Consider the following 8,657-nt stretch of genomic DNA (forward strand, 5'->3'; position numbering starts at 1 on the left):
GGAATGCGTGAAGTACACTGATTTCCACCAATAGAGAGAAAAAAAAGGAAATATAACGAACTCCAACAGTTATCTGTAGAGCACGGTGAAGCTTACCCAAAGTGTTTAACAAATGATACGTCGTAAATAGCATTTTAAAACACACTTTCAGACAGCTAATTTATGACACAATACGTATGAAACTACAAAAAGGAATTTCTTAGTGTGTTGCTACGTATCTCATTCCAATCTTGACCAACAATAAAGCACGCACAGTATCATGTTCAAAAAAATGGTCAAATGTGTGTGAAATCTTATGGGACTTAACTGCTAAGGTCATCAGTGCCTAAGCTTACACACTACTTAACCTAAATTATCCTAAGGAGAAACACACGCACCCATGCCCGAGGGAGGACTCGAACCTCCGCCGGGACAGTATCATGTGAAGCTCACAAATGACAGCGTATATAAACCCCACAAACAAAAAGAATTCCTTCCACTTGCAAAGTTTCTTTCAGTATGATAACTGCTGATAACTGCGTGGATGGAAGTAATTCGTGCAGCACTGAGCGTATCAGGAGGTCCCACTGTTGATTTCAGATCGGGAAGTCTGTCTGCTTCACGTATTTTGTACAGTACATTCCTCTACTTGACGAACCTTGTGTAATCGAGCGTTGTCGCTCTGTATGTTGAAAGCACCGCCTCTGACACCGACGCAGGGTTTTGTGTTAGGGTCAACAGTGTCATCTCTGTAGACCTTCGGAGTCATAGTTCCACGGGGAAATACACTGAAGTCTACAAACCCATCAGCACCGCAGGCAAAAGACACCTTCTGATCCGAAGATATCGTTTTTAATGATGTTTGGTGGTTGAAAAGTAGTTCCACGGGATCGAGACGCTGCACCTTTCTCTTTAGAAGCTAAACTGGTAACAATGCGTGAAGAAAAAGCTCCTCATCTGCAACAGAGCGTACATAGTGGCTTAGCATGCCCAATGCAATAGTTCCTTCTTGTGACAACCGATGAGCATACACACAGTTCACCTAGTACTCAGGTCATCACCACCTGCGTGAAGTAGTATACGCTCAGCGCTTTGACATCACCGTTACAGTAGCCACCACAAAAGAAGCTTCAGTTCGCACTGAATCTTCTCATAATGTTTTGGGCAGCAAATATTAGTCATTGAACCTCTCCGTAGGCCTTGTCGAACATAGCTTGTAAAGATCTGCTAAAAACAATAGATATTTTAAATGTACTATGTGACTTCATTTACCAGCCAGTTAATCACATAAAATATCCTTGATAATAACTCCAAAAACAGCTTTGTCCATGATCGTAGAACAAGATCTTAACTACAACTTACATTTACTGACAAAGAAACGCTTCAAACTAAGAACAAATTATTCACCAAAAATATATTGTACAATGAATAATGTCTGAGAAGATTAGATTGCTAACACAAATTTATTTAAGAATGTGGTTAAGAGTCTCTCTGAAGGACTGAATTCTATACAGTGAGGGTTAATACATAGCAGGGATGTGGTAAAAATGTGACACAAGTAAATGTTAATAAAACACCTGTCATTTCACATTTTCCCTTTATAACGTTGTTGTTCTCGAAAACTTTACACCAGAGTTCTGGAGCGGGTCATTCTCTATCTGAATTCAACCTGTCACTCATTGTGAAGGGATGGTGTCGTGTTTTTCAAGTGAGGAAATGGAAATTTGCAGTACAGATTGTGGAAACCGAACATCGTCGTCCGGTCTTGAACTCAGCTAATAGTGTGTGTGTAGTGATTGGTGTCAAGCAGTGAATGAACCCCGTAACACTAATTTTTACGTTATGAAATGACTTTGAGTGGCGACGGCCTTGCTGCAGTGGATACACCGGTTCCCGTGAGATCACCGAAGTTAAGCGCTGTCGGGCGTGGTCGGCACTTGGATGGGTGACCATCCAGGCCGCCATGCGCTGTTGCCATTTTTCGGGGTGCACTCAGCGACGTGATGCCAATTGGGAGCTACTCGACCGAATAGTAGCGGCTCCGGTCAAGAATAACGACCGGGAGAGCGGTGTGCTGACCCCATGCCCCTCCTATCCGAATCCTCCTCGGAGGATGACATGGCGGTCGGATGGCACCGATGGGCCACTTGTGGCCTGTAGACGGAGTGGTTATGAAATACCTATGGTTTCCCTAAATTTCTTCAGGTAAACGCTGAGGTGGGCCTCACTACTTGAGCTCGACCACCTACCTATGCCATCTTTATTAAACTATACCTGCAAATATGTAAAAGACTGAACGTGTGAATTTTATTTTTTGTTCTTAATGCGTAATCCCGTGACGTGCTAAATATCCTTGTAAAAGTTGTCCTCAGATTATTAGCACGACTAGTACGAGTAACTTCTTCCCGTACGAAACTTCCTGGCAGATTAAAACTGCGTGCCGGACCGAGACTCGAACTCGGGATCTTTGTCGAAGGTCCCGAGTTTTAGTCTCGGTACGGCACACAGTTTTAATCTGCCAGGAAGTTTCATAACAACGCACACTCCGCTGCAGAGTGAAAATCTCATTCTGGAAACACCCCCCAGGCTGTGGCTAAGCCATGTCTCCGCAATATCCTTTCTTTTTGGAGTGCTAGTTCTGCAAGGTTCGCAGGAGAGCTTCTGTAAAGTTTGGAAGGTAGGAGACGAGGTACTGGCAGAAGTAAAGCTGTGAGGACGGGGCGTGAGTCGTGCTTAGGTAGCTGCCGGCACGGTAGCTCAGCGTGTTCGGTCAGAGGGCTGCGTGCTCTCTGTAATAAAAAAACTCATTCAAAGACTGAACGATCAACTTGAACGGATGTATTGTGACGTCCGCCCAGACCAAACGCAACGAACAATATCGAACAAAATGAATTAAATTAAAAAAAGTAGCTCAGTTGGTAGAACACTTGCCCGCGTAAGGCAAAGGTCCCGAGTTCGAGTCTCGGTCCGGCACACATCAGCGCACACTCCGCTACAGAGTGAAAAGCTCATTCTTCCCGTACATTCTACATCTACATCTACATTTATACTCCGCAAGCCACCCAACGGTGTGTGGCGGAGGGCACTTTACGTGCCACTGTCATTACCTCCCTTTCCTGTTCCAGCCGCGTATGGTTCGCGGGAAGAACGACTGTCTGAAAGCCTCCGTACGCGCTCTAATCTCTCTAATTTTACATTCGTGATCTCCTCGGGAGGTATAAGTAGGCGGAAGCAATATATTCGATACCTCATCCAGAAACGCACCCTCTAGAAACCTGGCGAGCAAGCTACACCGCGATGCAGAACGCCTCTCTTGCAGAGTCTGCCACTTGAGTTTGTTAAACATCTCCGTAACGCTATCACGGTTACCAAATAACCCTGTGACGAAACGCGCCGTTCTTCTTTGGATCTTCTCTATCTCCTCCGTCAACCCGATCTGGTACGGATCCCACACTGATGCGCAATACTCAAGTATAGGTCGAACGAGTGTTTTGTAAGCCACCTTCTTTGTTGATGGACTACATTTTCTAAGGACTCTCCCAATGAATCTCAACCTGGTACCCGCCTGACCAACAATTAATTTTGTATGATAATTCCACTTCAGATCGTTCCGCACGCATACTCCCAGATATTTTACAGAAGTAACTGCTACCAGTGTTTGTTCTGCTATCATATAATCATAAATAAAGGATCCTTCTTTCTATGTATTCGCAATACATTACATTTGTCTATGTTAAGGGTCAGTTGCCACTCCCTGCACCAAGTGCCTATCCGCTGTAGATCTTCCTGCATTTCGCTACAATTTTCTAATGCTGCAACTTCTCTGTATACTACAGCATCATCCGCGAAAAGCCGCATGGAACTTCCGACACTATCTACTAGGTCATTTATATATATTGTGAAAAGCAATGGTCCCATAACACTCCCCTGTGGCACGCCAGAGGTTACTTTAACGTCTGTAGACGTCTCTCCATTGATAACAACATGCTGTGTTCTGTTTGCTAAAAACTCTTCAATCCAGCCACACAGCTGGTCTGATATTCCGTAGGCTCTTACTTTGTTTATCAGGCGACAGTGCGGAACTGTATCGAACGCCTTCCGGAAGTCAAGGAAAATAGCATCTACCTGGGAGCCTGTATCTAATATTTTCTGGGTCTCATGAACAAATAAAGCGAGTTGGGTCTCACACGATCGCTGTTTCCGGAATCCATGTTGATTCCTACATAGTAGATTCTGGGTTTCCAAAAACGACATTGGTGGCAGTGGCTCTATTAATACTTAACTGTAATCGTTTTCATTTTACCGCAGCTGTTAATTGTGTCCCTGGCCTTCGATGTCTTCTTAAGCGTAGAGCTATTTCCGTGTTTGCCTATGCGCAATCTAAAGGTGGAGAATTATCCCGTTTTAAATTGCTGTGGTTAAAGTTGTTAGTAGTCAGGTTCACTAGCTGACAGAAGTCTTCTGTCCTGAGGAAGGCAGTTTTGCGCAGAATCTGAAAGCAGCCGTTACGGCAAAAGACTGCCGATACCTCGAAGTATGTTTAGTACGCCATCTTCGCGTGGAACGCAAGGCGAACGGGCAGAGGTACTTTCTCTGCCACCTGACCTCGCGATTCACAGCGGAGGACGAGACTTCCGGCTCTAGTAGCCTACTGACAGCGGTCGTACGTAACCCGTCTACCGTGGGCAGGCACACAATGCTTGCTCATTTATTGTTATCGTCGCAATGGTTAGTTACAACACGCCTCCACAGCGGATGGGAGCAAACCGCGTTGCGGAATAGATAACCCACACAATCACGACGCTTAGGAGTTTTATCTTACCTACCAGTCAATGCTCCCACATTTCTGGAACAAATATTATAGTTGTATACGTATAGTTACATATGATCCATTATAGATGTAGCTGTTACCACAAACATACTACACTTAGGGGCAGAGTTTTCTGATTTATGTTCCAACAAGACTCACGAAACTACCAAATAATCCTACTGCTGCTTGGCTCTCAGCAAGCTTCATACATTGTGTGTTAAGGTCGCCTACCTCATTTTACGTTCAAAACCCCACGGAACAGGAGCAGTCAATCCACTGAACTGTTCGTTCAGATTAATACATGAAGTAGAGAACATCAAAACAAAGTTCACTGAGGCTTTTTGCAGATGATGCTGTGGTGCATCGAGAGGTTGTAACAATGGAAAATTGTATTGAAATGCAGGAGGATCTGCAGCGAATTGACGAATGCTGCAGGGAATGGCAATTGAATCTCAATGTAGACAAGTGTAATGTGCTGCGAATACACAGAAAGATAGATCCTTTATCATTTAGCTACAAAATAGCAGGTCAGCAACTGGAAGCAGTTAATACCATAAATTATCTGGGAGTACGCATTAGGAGTGATTTAAAATGGAATGATCATATAATGTTGATCGTCGGTAAAGCAGATGCCAGACTAAGATTCATTGGAAGAATCCTAAGGAAATGCAATCCGAAAACAAAGGAAGTAGGTTACAGTACACTTGTTCGCCCACTGCTTGAATACTGCTCAGCAGTGTGGGATCCGTACCAGATAGGGTTGATAGAAGATATAGAGAAGATCCAACGGAGAGCAGCGCGCTTCGTTACAGGATCATTTAGTAATCGCGAAAGCGTTACGGAGATGATAGATAAACTCCAGTGGAAGACTCTGCAGGAGAGACGCTCAGTAGCTCGGTACGGGCTTTTGTCAAAGTTTCGAGAACATACCTTCACCGAAGAGTCAAGCAGTATATTGCTCCCTCCTACGTATATCTCGCGAAGAGACCATGAGGATAAAATCAGAGAGATTAGAGCCCACACAGAGGCATACCGACAATCCTTCTTTCCACGAACAATACGAGACTGGAATAGAAGGGAGAACCGATAGAGGTACTGAAGGTACCCTCCGCCACACACCGTCAGGTGGCTTGCGGAGTATGGATGTAGATGTAGATGTAGATATTTGTCTATAAGGAACATATGGCCTCTGAAGTCAATTTGAAATATTAGGGAACATATTGTTTGTGTTGCTGACGTAAGCTGTTCAAATGGCTCTGAGCACTATGGGACTTAACATCTGTGGTCATCAGTCCACTAGAACTTAGAACGACTTAAACCTAACTAACCTAAGGACATCACACACATCCATACCCGAGGCAGGATTTGAACCTGCGACCGTAGCGGTCAAGCTGTTCCAGACTGAAGCGCCTAGAACCGCACGGCCACACGGGCCGGCCGTAAGCTGTTGTGTCGGCGTCGCTGACGGGGTATGTGTACTGACATTCAAATATCCACAGTTCATATGTTTGGGGACATTATGAATCCACGAAGTACTGGACCTCGTGCTCATCAACAGCGACTCGGTGTAATGTGTGGACCGGCGCCGGACACTGTGGCCGAGCGGCTCTAGGCGCTTCAGTCTGGAACCGCGCTGCTGCTACGGTGGCAGGTTCGAAACCTGCCTCGGGCATGGATGTGTGTGATGTCCTTAGGTTAGTTAGGTTGAAGTAGTTCTAAGTTCTAGGGGACTGATGACCTCAGATGTTAAGTCCCGTAGTGCTTAGAGCCATTTGAACCATTTTGTGGGCCGGCATTCTCGGTGGCAGGTTCACTGCACGCTTCTGATTATTTCATTCCGCCTCAGCTGACTGAGATATCTTGTGGTACATGTGTTCTTAGGACTGCTGGAGGATGTACCTGTGAATGCTAGAAAAGACTGCACTTCCAGCATTTGTTGTTGTTTGTTGTTGTTTTGGGGGAAGAGACCAAACAGCGAGGTCATCGGTCTCATCAGATTAGGGAAGGACGGGGAAGGAAGTCGGCCGTGCCCTTTGAAAGGAACCATCCCGGCATTTGCCTGAAGTGATTTAGGAAAATCACGGAAAACCTAAATCAGGATGGCCGGACGCGAGATTGAACCGTCGTCCTCCCGAATGCGAGTCCAGACTTCCAGCATAATGAGGCGCCAGTCCATTTCAACATTGATATGAGGAATTATCTGAGTGCCAACGTCGGGTATCGATGGATCGGCCGAGATGGCCCTCTGGCCTGGCCACCTAGGTCACCTGACCTCGTGTCTCTAGATTTCTTTCTCTGGGGTACATAAACACCTAGTGCATGAAATTGTTGTGGAAATAGAAAAAAAATCCTCGTTGTTAGAACTGCCGTCGCTGCTGGTACCATTGTGGACATGCCAGGAATCTTCGAACTGACACGACAATCGATGGTCTGACGATATGCCGCATGCATACATGTCAACGGTCGTGCATTCGAACAGTTTCTGTGAATTATCCTACTGTCATTACACTACTGGCCATTAAAATTGCTACACCAAGAATATGACGTGCTACAGACGCGAAATTTAACCGACAGGAAGAAGATGCTGTGATATGCAAGTGATTAGCATTTCAGAGCATTCACTCAAGGTTGGCGCCGGTGGCGACACCTACAACGTGCTGACATGAGGAAAGTTTCCAACCGATTTCTCATACACAAACAGCAGTTGACCGGCGTTGCCTGGTGACACGTTGTTGTGATGCCTCGTGTAAGGAGGAGAAATGCGTACCATCACGTTTCCGACTTTGATAAAGGTCGGATTGTAGCCTATCGCGATTGTGGTTTATCGTATCGCGACATTGCTGCTCGCGTTGGTCGAGATCCAATGACTGTTAACAGAATATGGAATCGGTGGGTTCAGAAGGTTAACACATAACGCCGTGCTGGATCCCAACGGCCTCGTATCACTAGCAGTCGAGATGACAGCCATCTTATTCGCATGGCTGTAAAGGATCGTGCAGGCACGTCTCTATCCCTGAGTCAACAGATGGGGACGTTTGCAAAACAACAACCATCTGCGCGAACAGTTCGACGACGTTTGCAGCAGCATGGACTATCATCTCGGAGTCCGTGGCTGCGGTTACCCTTGATGCTGCATCACAGACAGGAGCGCAAAACGTAATTTTTTCGGATGAATCCAGGCTCCTTTTACAGCATCATGATGGTCGCATCCGTGTTTGGCGACATCGCGGTGAACGCGCATTGGAAGCGTGTATTCGTCATCGCCATACTGGCGTATCACCCGGCATGATGGTATGGGGTGCCATTGGTTACACGTCTCGGTCACCTCTGGTTCGGATTGACGGCACTTTGAACAGTGGACGTTACATTTCAGATGTGTTACGATCCGTGGCTGCACCCTTCATTCGATCTCTACGAAACCCTACATTTCAGCAGGATAATGCACGACCGCAAGTTGCAGGTCCTGTACGGGCCTTGCTGCATACAGAAAATGTTTGACTGTTGCCCTGGCCAGCACATCCTCCAGATCTCTCACCAATTGAAAACGTCTGGTCAATGGTGGTCGAGCAATTGGTTCAACACAATACGCCAGTCACTACTCTTGATGAACTGTGGTATCGTGTTGAAGCCACATGGGCAGCTGTACCTGTACACGCTATCCAATCTCTCTTTGACTCAATGCCCAGGCGTATCAAGGCCGTTATTACGGCCATAGGTGGTTGTTCAGGGTACTGATTTCTCAGGATCTATGCACCCAAACTGCGTGAAAATGTAATCACATGTCAGTTCTAGTATAATATATTTGTCCAATGAATACCCGTTTATCATCTGCATTTCTTCTTGGTGTAGCAATTTTAATGGCCAGTAG

General features: G+C 45.8%; 1 pseudogene; it reads left to right on the top strand.

The window, feature by feature from the left end:
- The first annotated feature begins 1,838 nt into the window (after positions 1 to 1,838).
- LOC126189134 (5S ribosomal RNA) lies at positions 1,839 to 1,956 on the top strand (annotated as a pseudogene).
- The last annotated feature ends 6,701 nt before the right edge of the window (positions 1,957 to 8,657 follow it).

The sequence above is a fragment of the Schistocerca cancellata genome, chromosome 5 (genome assembly GCF_023864275.1).
Source record: "Schistocerca cancellata isolate TAMUIC-IGC-003103 chromosome 5, iqSchCanc2.1, whole genome shotgun sequence".
NCBI classification, from domain to species: domain Eukaryota; kingdom Metazoa; phylum Arthropoda; class Insecta; order Orthoptera; family Acrididae; genus Schistocerca; species Schistocerca cancellata.